The sequence below is a fragment of the Rattus norvegicus genome, chromosome 5, assembly GCF_036323735.1.
Source record: "Rattus norvegicus strain BN/NHsdMcwi chromosome 5, GRCr8, whole genome shotgun sequence".
Classification (NCBI taxonomy): Eukaryota; Metazoa; Chordata; class Mammalia; order Rodentia; family Muridae; genus Rattus; species Rattus norvegicus.
Genome location: NC_086023.1, coordinates 65519375 through 65534936, shown reverse-complemented (window position 1 = coordinate 65534936; position 15562 = coordinate 65519375).

The window sequence follows — 15562 nt, the reverse complement described above, 5'->3', positions numbered from 1 at the left end:
CTCTGATCCACCAGTCCTCACACCTATTCCCCCTTTAAGGTTTGCACAAAGTCATACATGATAGCACCTCTCTCTAATTCCAGAGGCAGGTGTACAGACCAAGCATTTCCAGGCTTTATATAGTGAGACTTTGTCCCCAAACCAAAGAAACTTGACCTGGTGGTGCACAGTTTCAAAGCCCAGCACTCTGGAGGCAGAAGCAGGCAGGTGGAACTCTTGAATTTAAAACCAGCCTGCGCTACATAGCACGCTCCAGACCAGACAGGACCACACAGTTAAACACTGTCTAAATAAATAATAATGTACTTACATTTTATTGTATATGTCCATATGTATATTTTAAGGGGTAAAAGCAAAAATTACAAAACAAAAATCAGCCAGGCCAGGTGGTGGTAACATACGTCTTGAATCCCAGCACTTGGGAGGCAGAGGTAGGGGCAATCTCTGCCAGTCCGAGGCCAGCCTGGTCTACAGAGCAAGTTCCAAAGCAGCCAAGGCTCTACACAGAGAAAACCTGTCTTGAAAAACAGAAAGGGGGGGGGGGGCTTGAATAATCAGCTCTGTATAGAGAGGCCTGAGCATATACTCTGAGCACTTGAGAAGCTGAGGCAGGAGAATACCAAGTGTAACCAGCCTGGGCAATTTAGTAAAACTATCCCAAAAAACCAACAGAGGGTACCCTCCTTTAATCCTAGCTCTCTGGAGGCAGAGGCAGGAAGATCTCTGTAAGTTCCAGGATAGTTTGGTCTACATAGAGAGTTCTAGGATAGCCATGGCTACACGGAGAAACCCTATCTCTAAAAAGCAACAAACAAACAAACAAACAAACAAAAACCTCACCCTGATCTCCCTTCCTGCCATTACAATGAATCAGAGCTATGGGAAGGAGAGTAGTCCATCGAGGTGGAGATCTCGTCCCATCACCAGCTGTATGCCTTTGGACGAACAAACCTCTCTGAGTCTCAGGTTACCTGTAAAAAAATTACTTTTTAAAGCCTGCTCACTTATTTTTAAAATTAATTTATTGATTATATATATATATATATATATATATATATATATATATATATATATATGTACACTGTAGCTGTCTTCAGACACACCAGAAGAGGGCATCAGATCTCATTACAGATGGTTGTGAGCCACTATGTGGTTGCTGGAATTTGAACTCAGGACCTCCAGAAGAGCAGTCAGTGCTCTTAACCGCTGAACCATCTCTCCAGCCCCCCCACCCCAAATTATTTTGTACATATAATTTTTCACATTTATTACTTTGTTTTGTATGTATGGATGGCCATGTTCCTGCCACAATAAAGTCCATTCTACTTAGATTTTCAGACTTGATGGCACCTCAGGCCGAGCTATCTCACCAGACCTGTTTTTTAGTTTTTGAGACAGGGTTTCACTATGTGGCCCAGGCTGGCTTTGAGCGATGACATCCTGCCCCAGACTCCTGGGGTCCCCCTGCTTCTCCCGCCTCAGATTTGCCCACCTGGGTGCAGCTCCTCTCTAGCCCGGCGTCTGATGCACCCCAGCCACGAAGCAAGTCCCCTCCAGCCTCCAGGTTCCAGAGCACTCTGACTTCCTCCGGGCTCTCACCTCTCTGCGGGGGCCATGTGTGACTGCGCCGGCCGCTGGTGCTTATCTCACCCCTTTGGCAGAGGGCTCACCTCAGAATGATGTTTTGGCTTTCTAAGACTTATTGTCTGTTTCATCCCTGGTCTCTCTTGAGTAACTTGGAATGAGCCCCTGCTGAGACTGGAAAAGAGCTCAGGGCCCGCCCTGCCAACAGCGGACTGCATCATACCATCTGGAGCCTCTCCTAGCACACAGGGATTTCCATGTCCAGGAGGGCTGAGGGATGATCAGAGTCCGGCTCCTGCTGACTGAAGCCACCATCTGTTCCCCAGCTCTCCTTACCTGCTCCGGCCCAGCCAGGAGCCTCTGCAGTGGATACAGTTAGCTCTCCCTCCCTCCAGACTCGGACAGTTCTGAGGTGCTTTACCTGGCTCCTCAAAGCCGTGGTCTCTGTGATCATAAAGGTCAAATCCCAGATAACCGGGCACTCTCGTTCTCTGAACCAGGGCAGCTGGGCTCCTAGCCCTGTGTCATCATTATCTGTACATGTACTGTGGCAAACTTGGAAAATAAACAGAAGAAAATGAAAAGGTCAGCCTGGCCTGGTGAATTAGGCCTGAAATTACAGCCACTTAAGGTGAGGAAGCAGGAGAATCAAGAGTTCAAGGCCAGTATGAGTTGCTTAGTAGATTCCAAGCCAGTCTGGACTATAGAATGCTACCTCATTTGAAAATAATAATTAATTTTTAAAAATGGTCTTAGAGGGGCTAAAGAGGAGGCTCAGAGGTTAAGAGTACTGACTACGGGGCTGGGGATTTAGCTCAGTGGTAGAGCGCTTGCCTAGGAAGCGCAAGGCCCTGGGTTCGGTCCCCAGCTCCGGAAAAAAAAGAACCAAAAAAAAAAAAAAAAAAAAAAAAGAATTAATCTTTCAAAGGACCTGGGTTGGGTTCCCAGCACTCACATAGTAGTTCATAGCTGCTTGTAACTCCAGGAGGATCTGATTCTTCTGGCCTCCTTGAGCATTTAAACTCTTACACATTCCCCCACACAGACCCAGATATACATGTATACACACTCACAACTTAAAATCTAAAAACAACAACAAAACAACTGTACTGTTTGCATACACTGCCATTAACAACATACAAGATTCCCTTCCACTTTTGCCTAAAGTAGAGGTTATTTTCTAAGAGTCTAGCACAGCAGGCCTGTCAGTGCAGCTGGGACTGTACTCCTAGCAGTCAGGGAGGCTGAGGCAAGAGTAAAAAATTCCAAGGCGGACAATAAATTTCTTTTTTCTTTTCTTTTCTTTTTTTCTTTTTTCTTTTTTCTTTCTTTTCTTTTCTTTCTTTTTTTTTTTTGAGACTTTGTTTTGAAGTAAAAGTTAAAAAGAGCTGAGGAGCCTGGCCGGGTGTTGTTTAGTCTCAGCTCTCAGGAGGCAGAGGAAGGCGGATCTTAATGAGTTCAACCAGATAAGGCCTGGTCTACAGAGTGAGTTCTGGGACAGCCAAGGCTACACAGAGAAACCCTGTTTTGGGGAGAGGAATTGAGGGAGACAGAGACACAGAGAGTCAGAGACACAGGTAGAGAGAAGAGAGACAGAGAGGAGAGGGGAGAGAAAGACAAAGAGAGACGCAGAGAGAGAGACAGATAGAGTACTCAAGCTGAGGATGTAGCTTAGTGGCAAAGCACTTGCCTGTCATGAATGAGACCCTGGGTCCCGTCCCCAGGACTGCAAATACAAACAAGCAAATAAATGGAAGGCTGGACGTAGCCCTGTTGCTACGGGGCCTGCTGAGCATGCGCAAAGCCCTGGGTTAGATCTGCAAACCACACACGGCTAACCACGGTGGGGGTGGGGGTGCACGTCTGTAATGCCATCACCCTGGAGGTGAAAGAGTTACGCCTACTGTTGCTGCATGTACCTGGGGAAATCGGGTTTCCTTCTGGGGGACCTTAGTCTCACTAATAAAGTAATTTAGGAACAGACTCAAATGGCAACTTAAGGCCATCTTTATTAGAATTTAATAGAAAAATCCCAGGGCAGGCAAGTTGTAAATCTTGGAAGCAGCATGGAGGAGAATGAAGAAAAGAATGGGAGAAAGCCATGTCCTCTGAGTTAAGCGAAGGTCAGACAGGAAGGAGGAAATGGGGCTTTAAGAAAGAAGTAGAGGGGGTTGGGGATTTAGCTCAGTGGTAGAGCGCTTGCCTAGCAACCGCAAGGCCCTGGGTTCGGTCCCCAGCTCCAAAAAAAAAAAAAAAAAAAAAGAAAGAAAGAAGTAGAGAGGGGCTGGAGAGATGGCTCAGAGGTTAAGGGCACTAGAGGGAATGTGCACACAATTTGTCAGTAGATATAAAGAAAAGAGCATTAGAGGACCCAACTTTGAATTCCCAGTACTCAGGTGGCAGTTAATAGCAATCTGTTAACTCCTTTTTTTTTTTTTTTTTTTTTGTTCTTTTTTTTCCGGAGCTGGGGACCGAACCCAGGGCCTTGCGCTTCCTAGGTAAGCGCTCTACCACTGAGCTAAATCCCCAGCCCCTTAACTCCTTTTTAAGGGGTGAGACACACTCTCTGGTACGGAGGGCCAAAGGCAGGTATATTGTGCACTGACATGTGTGCAGGGAAAACGCCCCCACACAAAAATAATACATTAAAAAAGAAAAAAAAAAAAGAGTGGAGAAGTCCCATGTATGAGGAAAAGCACCCGGAAGCTGTGGTCGGCACCTGGAAGAAAAGGACGAAGGAAAAGAGGTTAGCTGTTTAGAGCCTGGAGGCAGATCCAGAAGCTCCAGTTGGCTCTGTAGAGACCATGCAGGGGGCAGGAACTCCAGGAAAAGGATTTCCCAGAATATTCACAGTGGTGGCACCTGCCTTAAATCCCAGCACTGGGGAAGCAAAGGTAAATGGATCTGTGAGTTCGAGGCCAGCCTGGTATATAGAGCAAGTTTTGTGACAGCCAGGAATACGAAGAGAAACCCTGTCTCAAGAGATTAAAGAGATAATAAAGATTTATTTATTGTATATGAGCACACTGTAGCTGTCTTAGACACATCAGATCTCATTAGAGATGGTTGTGAGCCATCATGTGGTTGCTAGGATTTGAACTCAGGACCTCTAGAAGAGCAGTCAGTGCTCTTGACCACTGAGACATCTCTCCAGCTTTCCTCATGTCTCTTTAGCATAGCTTTTGGCCTGGTGACTGAGCAGCTGAATCAGACAGAGTTTTGTTTTGTTTTGTTTTTTTCTTTTTTCTTTCAGAGCTGGGGACCGAACCCAGGGCCTTCCGCTTGCTAGGCAAGCGCTCTACCACTGAGCTAAATCCCCAACCCCACAGACAGAGTTTTAAAGGGGGAGACACTGGCACTTCTCCGCTGAGAAGTAGGTTTCATTCCTTTGGCTAGGAGGCAATGGCTGATGCATCTTCAATGCTTTTTTTTAAAAACAGAAATGTGAGTTCGTCTTTGCCTTCATAAGGCATTCTCGAGGCCAGGCTAGGATGTATCTCGAGGCTCACAGGCCTCGATATGAGTTAAAATATAAGACTCAGGGAACATAGGAGTGAGTCTTTGTGACCTTGGATTAGACAAATCCTTCTTAAACACCAAAACCAAAAACATATACATCAAAAACATATAAGAGGGGTTGGGGATTTAGCTCAGTGGTAGAGCGCTTGCCTAGGAAGCTCAAGGCCCTGGGTTCGGTCCCCAGCTCTGAAAAAAAGAACCAAAAAAAATATATATATATATATAAGATATATTTTATCAAAATTGAAAGTGCTTGCGTTTAAAGTGTGCTAAGAAATTGCACTGGCTATCCTGGTTATGGTGGCTCAAGTCTACAAGCTCAGCACGAACAGGCAGAGCAGGATTATCCAGAATTCCAGGGTCACTGGGCGTGGTAGCCTATGCCTTTAATCCCCGCACTCGCACTCGGGAGGCAGAGGCAGGCCGATCTCTCTGAGTCTCAGACCATCCTGCTCTACCTATTAAGAATCTGTCTCCAAAATAATCTTTTTTCTTTTTTTTTGTCTCAAACCATCCTACTCTACCTATTAAGAATCTGTCTCCAATTGGGCTGGAGAGATGGCTCAGTGGTTAAGAGCATCGACTGCTCTTCCAAAGGTCCTGAGTTCAAATCCCAGCAACCACATGGTGGCTCACAACCATCTGTAATGAGATCTGATGCCCTCTTCTGGTGTGTCTGAAGACAGCTATAATGTATATAATAAATAAACCTTAAAAAAAAAAAAAAAAGAATCTGTCTCCAAAATAATCTTTTTTTTTTCTTTTTTCTTTTTTTCAGAACTGGGGACCGAACCCAGGGCCTTGCACTTGCTAGGCAAGCGCTCTACTACTGAGCTAAATCCCCAACCCCCAAAATAACTTTTAAAGGAAGAAGAAAAAGAACACATCAAGGTGTGAGGGCTCATGAAGTCCTTGAGCATCACTAGGGAATAAATAGTTAATAGTCCCAGGGCAAGAATATTTTCTTCAGGGCTGGAGAGGTGGCTCAGCGGTTAAGAGCACTGACTGCTCTTCCAGAGGTCCTGAGTTCAAATCCCAGCAACCACATGGTGGCTCATAACCACCTGTAAAGAGATCCGATGCCCTCTTCTGGTGTATCTGAAGACAGCTACAGTGTACTCATATATAATAATAAATAAAAACATCTTAAAAAACAAATTAAAGGGCTGGAGAGATGGCTCAGTGGTTAAGAGCGCGGACTGCTCTTCCAGAGGTCCTGAGTTCAATTCCCAGCAACCACATGGTGGCTCACAACCATCTGTAAAGAGATCCGATGCCTTCTTCTGGTGTGTCTGAAGACAGCGACAGTGTACTTATATATAATAAATGAATAAATCTTTAAAAAAAAAAAAGAAAAAAAAAACAAAAAAAAAATAATATTTTCTTCAGTGGTGTAACTGCTAGCAGGAGCCCCGAGCTCTTACAAATAATCCCTCACCCAGGAGCTTGTTAAAAAAATAACCAACCTGGGCTAGAGAGATGGCTCAGCATTTAAGAGCACTGACTGCACTTCCAGAGGTCAGGAGTTCAATTCCCAGCAACCACATGGTGGCTCACAACCATCTGTAATGAGATCCGATGCCCTCTTCTGGCCTGCAGTCACATATGCAGGCAGAATGCTGTACATAAAATAAATAAATCTTAAAAAAAAAAAAAAACAAAAAATAACCAAAAAAGACTAGAATCTGTAATCAGGGAGTGAGAGGGCGATGAGAAATGAATATGATTAAAACACATTATCTATGTGAATGAAAATGTTTCAGTGTAGCCCATTATCATGTAATTAATAGATGTGAATAAAAGTCAAAGCAGAGAAAGGAAAGACAGTACCCGAAGCAGTTTGGTGGAACAAGCGCTAGGGGAATGGAGGCTGGAAGTTCAGAAATTCAGGGTCATCCTAAGCTACAGAGTCTGAGGCTGGCCCAGGCTGCACAAAACCTTATCTCATAAAACCACTCCCAGGAGTCAAAAATCCCAAGCCTATAATGAGGCCCAGTCTCTTGCCCTTTTAGTTATGGGGACAAAACCCAGAAGCTGCAACAAGTGGCACAAGCATTCTCCTTACCATGAGGTGGATCCCCCAGCCTTTTATCTGTTTATCTTGAGACAGACCCTTCTCACTTTACTCAGGTTGGCCCTAGTTTCCCGGGACACCTTGGTTACAGGTGTGTGTCTTGTGTCTGGCCTGTGGAATTGTCAAATGGAGCACTGTTTGTAAAACAATCTGGCTGCCTCTCAAAACTGTGAGCCTAGAATTACTATATGAGCCAGATATTACGTTCCAACATGTGCTCAACAAAACGAAAATATGTCTACCTCAAATTTGTGCACAAGTACTCACAGAAACATTAGCCATCTTGGCTGTAAAAGAGAAACAATACTCGAGTCTGTATGTCCATTTGATGGAATATTACTCAGCCACCAAAAAGTATGAAGCATTGACCCACCCTGCAGTTTAGGGGAGCCCGGAAACTATCACGCTGAGTCAAACTGCATAAAGGTCATATGTTATGATTTATTAATATGGGGGTTGGGGATTTAGCTCAGTGGTAGAGCGCTTGCCTAGGAAGCGCAAAGCCCTGGGTTCGGTCCCCAGCTCCAAAAAAAAAAAAGAACCAAAAAAAAATGATTTATTAATATGAACAGTCAAAAGAAGCAGACCCATAGAAACAGATGGTAGGCCGGAGGGAGCAGGGGTTAGAGGGAACAGGGAGTGACTAAGGACTGTGGGCCTTATTTAGGTGGGAAGTCATAGAATATTCTGGAACTTGGTAGTGATATTGATTCTACTAACAATGATTTGTGTACATAGGAGGGCGAACTCTCGGCACATGGACTGTATCTCAGTAAAACTATTAAAAAGTTTACCAACAGCTGGAGAAATGGCTCGGCGGTTAAGAGCACTGACTGCTCTTCCAGAAGTCCTGAGTTCAAAGACAGCTGCAATATATATATATATATATTCTTTTTAAAAATTGTATCAGTTTTTAAGTTTGCAATGATACATCTTTCCTAACTATTTTTCGCATTTTTTTTTTTTTGTTCTTTTTTTTCGGAGCTGGGTACCGAACCCAGGGCCTTGTGCTTCCTAGGTAAGTGCTCTACCACTGAGCTAAATCCCCAGCCTATTTTTCGCATTTTTGATGTTCTTATTTTTTCTCTCTTGAATTCTTGGGGGGAAAAAATTGAATTCTCAAGCTGGCTTTAAATTCCTTAGTAGACTTTAAACTTATGATCTTCCTAACTGTACCTCCTCAGGGCTGGGAACATGTATGTGCCTCCACACCCCTCTTTACAAATGTTTATTTATTTTACTATTTTTTTTTCCTCAAAGTCCTGGCTGTTCTGGAACTCACTGTGTAGACCAAGCAGGCCTTGAACTCACACAGTGATGAGTTACTTTTCTATCACTGAAATGAGCCAATTCAGACCAGATTAGATTATATTAAATGAAGGTTTATTAGGAAGCTACTTTTGGGTGAGTTCACTGGCCTCAAGGAAGGAAAGCATGGAATTCACAGGGAAGGGAGGTGGGGGGAAGGGGAAAAGGAAGTGAAAAGGGCTAGCAGAGAAGCCGGAGGTGGGGGTGGGGGAACGGGACACACAGACAGACACAGAGACAGAGAGACAGAGAGAGAAGGGTAGGGAGACCAAAATGTCTAGATTAAGTATAGAAGAGACTCTGTGGGGGAGGGCAGTTCCCTGGGCTAGAACATTCAGGGTTGGGGATAGGGTATGCCAGTAAGGAACTGAGGGATGCTGGGAGAACCTGGAGCCCAGGCCTGCTTTGATATGTAAAACATGCACCTTAGTCCTTTGTCCCAGGGTCTGCTGAACACTGGGATCTGTCAGTCTCCCCAGTGCTGGGGGATTTGGGATTTAAGGCTTTTGTCACTACATCTAGCCTTAAGATGTATATTTTAGGGGCTGGAGAGATGGCTCAGTGGTTAAGAGCACCCAACTGCTCTTCCAGAGGTCCTGAGTTCAATTCCTACAACCACATGGTGGCTCACAACCATCTGTAAGGAGATCCAATCCCCTCTTCTGGTGTATCTGAAGACAGCTACAGTGTACTTATATATAATAAATGAGTAGATCTTTAAAAGAAAAAAAGGGTGTGTATTTTAGTTGTGTGTGTGTGTGTATGTAAAGGCTCGATGTTGACATTGTGTCTTCTTCAGTCGCTCTTCCACCACACACACACACACACACACACACACACACACACACACACACGAATGATTTATTTTCATTGTTTTGAGGTGTGTGTGTGTGTGTGTGTGTGTGTGTGTGTGTGTGTGTGTGTGTGTGCCAGAGGTATTGGATCTCCCTGGAGCTAGAGTTAATTACAGGCCACTGTGGGCCAACCAACATGGGTGCTGACCTCTGGTCTTCTGGAAGAGCAGGAAGCTCTTTTAACAGCTGAGTCATCTTTCCAGTCCCTCTCTGTTTTTTAAGTCAGAGTTTCTCTAGCCCAGGCCGAATTCAGGATGAGCATCATGTGGTCGTTATGATCTTCCTGCCTACATCCTAAGTGTTGGGGTCACAGGCCTGTGCCACCATACCTGGTGCGTTGTTAGGTAAACGTTATAATAAGCCATTGTTTTCTCCAGCACCTTAACAGACCAGACCTAAAATAAAAGTGGAGCCATCCACTTTCACAAAGCCAAGCTAAAGTTGCTATCTGAGCTTCCTAGAAACCCGGGGAGAGGGAGAGAGAGGGGGAGAGAGAGAGAGAGAGAGAGAGAGAGAGAGAGAGAGAGAGAGAGAGAGAGAGCACGAGCAGCTAGATTTTCCCAACAGACCAGTTTCAGCTGGTCTGATAATGAAGTTCCCCAGGCTATGGGCCTTATGTAAATCGGTAACCTGAGCTAACTTGGCTTCAGCTACTGTTTCTCTATTTTTGCATCTCCTGGTCTGGGATTTACAGAGAAAGTACTTTTGAACCTACTGGTCCACTTTCTTCTTCCTTTTCCTCCCTCCTTCCCCTCCCCCTCTCCCTCTTTTGTTTGTTAGATCAACTACGTAGCAGGAAAAGAGCTTGGGTGTGAGCACTTTAATTAACAGCTATAATCCTAGCACTTGGAGGGCGGAGGCAGGAGCATGGCTGTGAGTGTGATGACAGCCTTGGCTATACAGAGTGTTCTAGGATGGAGTGAGACTGAGAATGAAGAGGTAGGAGGAAATTGCTGTGACAGACAGACCCACCTGTGTTCTTGCCTTGGCGTCCCTCAGCCGTCCCCCTCCGCGTGTTTCATTAAGGCCCTCGTTCGCTCTCCTGAAGGCTTACTTGAATCCAGAATGAAAAATGAAGCCAATTAGAATCTTCACAATAAAGGGTTGCAATTTTGTCTTTTTATCAGTGCGATGGATGGACTTGTTCTTACCCCAAAATGGAGGCGTGTACACACACACACACACACACACACACACACACACACACACTTAGAGATGGAAGATTTGTGGAAAATGAGGTGTAAAACTGCAGATGTTGACAACTGGTCACAAGATGGGGATTTTTGCCACAACTCAGACCCTGGGTCAAGAGGTGTCAATGTCTACTACCTGGAAGGTCATTAACAGATGGCCATCTACACCTTACCAGATTATTGTTTCCCTGTAGGCTTTCTGGTAAAGAACAAAGGCAAACTACACCACTGTCCCCTTTCTTAAGAATAAATCCAGGCCTTTAATCCATGCACATGGGAGGCACAGGCAGGCAAATCTCTGAGTTTGAGGCCAGCCTGGTCTACAGAGACAGCTAAGGCTACACACAGAGAAACCCTGTCTTGAAAACAGTAAATCCAAATAGGGGTGTAGACCAACGAGACAGGGAAGTTTGCCTCAGGAAAACCTACCAGACCTATTCTAGAGACTAGAAATATTACAAAGTGTTTTTTTTTAAAGATTTATTTGTTTATTATATATGAGTACACTGTAGCTGTCTGCAGACACACCAGAGGAGGGCATCAGATCCCATTACAGATGGTTGTGAGCCACCATGTGGTTGCTGGGATTTGAACTCAGGACCTCTGGAAGAGCAGTCAGTGCTCTTAACCGCTGAGCCACCTCTCCAGCCCTACAAAGTGTTTAAAATGCAGCCTGACACAGTGATCCTTTGGCCACTGTCCTCTCTACTGACAACAGCTGCCAGCAGTCACTCTCTGAGAGTCCTTCTCGTCCTAATGGAAGGGGGAGTGCCTGTTGGATGCAAACACCTTTACCTGATAACTGGCTTCCTCTGCTTCTGCCTCCTCTTTCTCTTCTTTCTGTCTGTACAAGTTTGTTTGTTTATCTGTTTGTTTAGAAACAGGGTTGCACACATCCCAGGCTGGCTTGGAACTGCCTGAGGATGGCCTTGAACTCCTGCCTCCACCTCCCCAGTGCTGAGACCAAGCTGGCAGCACATCCAACTCTTAGGTGTAGTTTGGGGGCCTGCTTTTCGGCTCCTTTGTTTCTCTGTGTGTAGTCTTTTAGTAACATTCAGAGTTTAGGAAGTGGGAAAAATGGGGAAAGGAAGAAGTTTAGTCTCTGGACATGGGGTTCAGAGAGATACTAGATCCTAGGACACTAGGCCCAAATGGGGGTGAAAGCTGTACCCTTTAAATGCTACCATTGCTCACTGTCGACACCACCCTTTTCCTTTTTTCTAAGATTTTTAAAATTTACTTGAATATACATGGGTGTTTTATATGCATGTATGTATGTCCATGTGAAGATGTCAGATCCCCTGGAGTTACAGACAGTCGTGAGCTGTCATGTGGGTGCTGGGAATTGAACCCAGGTCCTCGGGAAGAGTGCTATTAACAGCTAAGCCATCTCCCCCGCATCTATTGCTTTTTAAAAAAACAAAAACAAAAACAAAAACAAACTCAACCATTTATAGCTCTCTTCAGCCAGCCTCGTTGTAGAGCATCAGAAAGGTTCCTGACTGATTAACATGGGGTGGCCTAGGCAGCACTTAGGAGGCTGAGCTAGTCGGATTACCACAAGCCTGGGCTACACAGTGAGTATCAGGCCAGCCAGGATCAATCAATCACACAGAGAAAACAAGGGGTCAGAAAGATGGCCCGGGGGGTTGGGGATTTAGCTCAGTGGCAGAGCGCTTGCCTAGCAAGCGCAAGGCCCTGGGTTCGGTCCCCAGCTCCGAAAAAAAGAAAAGAAAAAAAAAAGAAAAAAAAAAAAGAAAAAAACAAAAAAAAGAAAGAAAGATGGCCCGGTGAGTAAAAACGCTTGCTGTTGAGCCTCATGACCTGTGCTCACCCTCTGGAACCCAGTTGGTGGAAGGAGACCAAAAAAAAAAAAAATCAATCAACCAAAAAACGAAATGAAACTTTTTGGTAGATGATTTAGTGGATAAAGTGTTTGCCATGCAAGCATGAAGAACTAGATTCAGATCCCCATGGAAACACCAGGCAGAGGTAGGGACTGCTTTCCCCTGGCCTATACTTAAACACACATGCATATATGTACACGGGTACACAGGAACATACGTACGTGCACAAATGACACCTATACATATAAGAAAACAAGAAGACCCAAAACAAAGCCAGCTGGTCCTGGTGGCGCATGCCTGTGTTCCTAGGTACCCAGGAGGCTAAGGCAGGAAGATCATGAATGAGACAAAATAAAAAGGAAAGGAAAGACATGACCAAGGCTGGAGCGATGGCTCAGAGGTTAAGAGCACTGACTGCTCTTCCAGAGGTCCTGAGTTCAATTCCCAGCAACCACACGGTGACTCGCTTAACCAGGAAAGACATGACTCCTCCTAGGTATGGTGGAGGAGAGCTTTTATTGTAGATATGTGGGAGAGCACAGTCAGATGCAGACACATTGAGAGTGTCCAGAATGGTCCTGACCCTGAACCAGAAAGAGGGGGGAGGGGAAGGGAGAAAGGGGAACCAAGTACAGCAGCCAGGAAGCCAAAGGTACAAAAGGAGGTGGGTAATCAAAATGTTTGGATTGTTTAGGGAAGAGTCTCAGGGGGAAGGGCAGCCCAGTCCCTGGGTTGGAGAGTTCAGGGTAGAGGGTGGTGTGTGTCAGCCATAATTGGTAACTGAGGAAAGCTGGGAGAACCTGGAGGTCAGATCTGCTTTGATATGTTAAATAAGCACCTTAGCTACTTATCCTGGGTTTGAAATGTGAATTTAAGGCCTGCCTGGGCAACTAAGTGAGATCCTGTCTCAAAAATAAATCATGAAAAAGAAGGCTTGGTTGTAGTGGTACATGCCTTTAATCTCAGCCCTCAGGAGACAGAGGCAGGCATGTCTCTATGGATTCTAGACCAACCAGGTCTATAAATCGATTTCCAGGACAGCCAGAGCTCTGTCACACTCAGGAGACAGAGGCAGGCATGTCTCTATGGGTTCTAGGCCAACCAGGTCTATAAATCGATTTCCAGGACAGCCAGAGCTCTGTCATACACAGAAACCCTGTCTTGAAAAAAAAAAAAAACCAAACCAAAAAAGAAAAAAAAAAGAAACTTGGGACATGGCTTGGTGATATAGCATTTGCAGAGCATACCAAACCACAAACACCTGGGTTCAGTTACACACTCAAACATTCATACACAACACACACACACACACACACACACACACACACACACACGAGCCAATAAATAACACGCTGCTCTCCATGTCTTTCCAGAAAGTAGCAGAAAAAGATAGAGACATTCTAATGGAAACGTGGTTTTTATTTATATATGTCATATATTATTATTATTATCTTATATGCATACACATGCAAATTATATAAATTATACATTTATGTTCACATATATGTCACACAGAGTTATATATTATTCATGTTTAAATGTTATTTATGTGTTTAAATATATGATCATTGTGTTTGTGTATATATAATTTAGAGATTGGCCCAGGAGGCCCGATACCTGACTAACCAGGGTTTGAGAAAGGGAAAAGATAAACGGAGGAAGGGAAATAGGTGGAAGTTCACATCCCAGATGACGGCTCTCCCAGCCCCCTTTGCCCTGCTTAGCTCCAGAACCGTTAATAGCCAGTGTCCAGAGGCGGGAAATTAGAGGGCTCTTTCCTGGAGGAGGAACTGATTTAAGATAACTAAATTTGCCTTAATCTTACTGACCACAGTTTTAATTACTAAGAGCTTCTAATGCTCAATTTTTGTGGCACACTCTGATATCCCACTCTGTAAAATCTGTCGGCATTTTAGAGGTTTTGGTTCTACTCTGTTTATTGTCTTTTCATTATGTACAAATCTCACCTCACCTCATATGTGTGTATTGTCTGCATGTATGTCTGTGTACCACTTGCATGCCTGGTGCCCACGGAGGCCAGAGAGGATGTATGATTCACTCGAACCAGAGTTGCCAACAATTGTGAGCAGCCACGTGGGGACTGGGAAGGGAACCCAGGTTCTTTGCAAGATCAGTGAGGACTTTGAACTGCTGAGTCCTCTCTCAGCCACTCTGTTAACTCTTTTTCCTTTCTCTCTTTCTTTCTTTCTTTCTTTCTTTCTTTCTTTCTTTCTTTCTTTTTTTTTTTTGAGACAGATTCTTTTTCTTTTTTTTTTTTTTTGGTTCTTTTTTTTTCCGGAGCTGGGGACCGAACCCAGGGCCTTGCGCTTCCTAGGTAAGCGCTCTACCACTGAGCTAAATCCCCAGCCCCCTTGAGACAGATTCTTATTACACAGCTCTGACTGCTTTGGAACTCAGTATATACACCAGACCAAGCTAGTTCAAACTCACAGAATGCCCTACCTTCAGAATGCTGGGATTAAAGACAGGTGCTGGAACACCAGCCCTCTATTAACATGTTTAGATGTAATATATTTGTGTATGTATATAAAACTGTACACAGACACACAGACACATACCACACATATACATATACCACACACATCACATACACACCACACATACACACCACACACACACACATACACATCACACCCACCACACACAAACACACACACATACACACATCACACCCATCACACACAAACACACACACATACACACATCACACCCACCACACACACACACGCACATACACACACCCAACACACATACATACACATCACATCCATCACACACACACACACACACACACAAACATACATATCACACCCACCACACACACACATCACATACACACACATCACATACACACCGCACACACACACACACCACACACACATATACATCACATCCACCACACACACCACACATACACATATACATCACACCCACCACACATACACATACACACATCACATACACACACACCACACCCACATCACACCCACCACACATACACACCACACACACACACATACTCTTCACACACACTACACATACCATACACACATCTCACACACACACCATAGACACAGACACACACATCACACCCACCACACATACACACATCTCACACACACACACACCACATACACAGACACACATATCACACACTCCAAT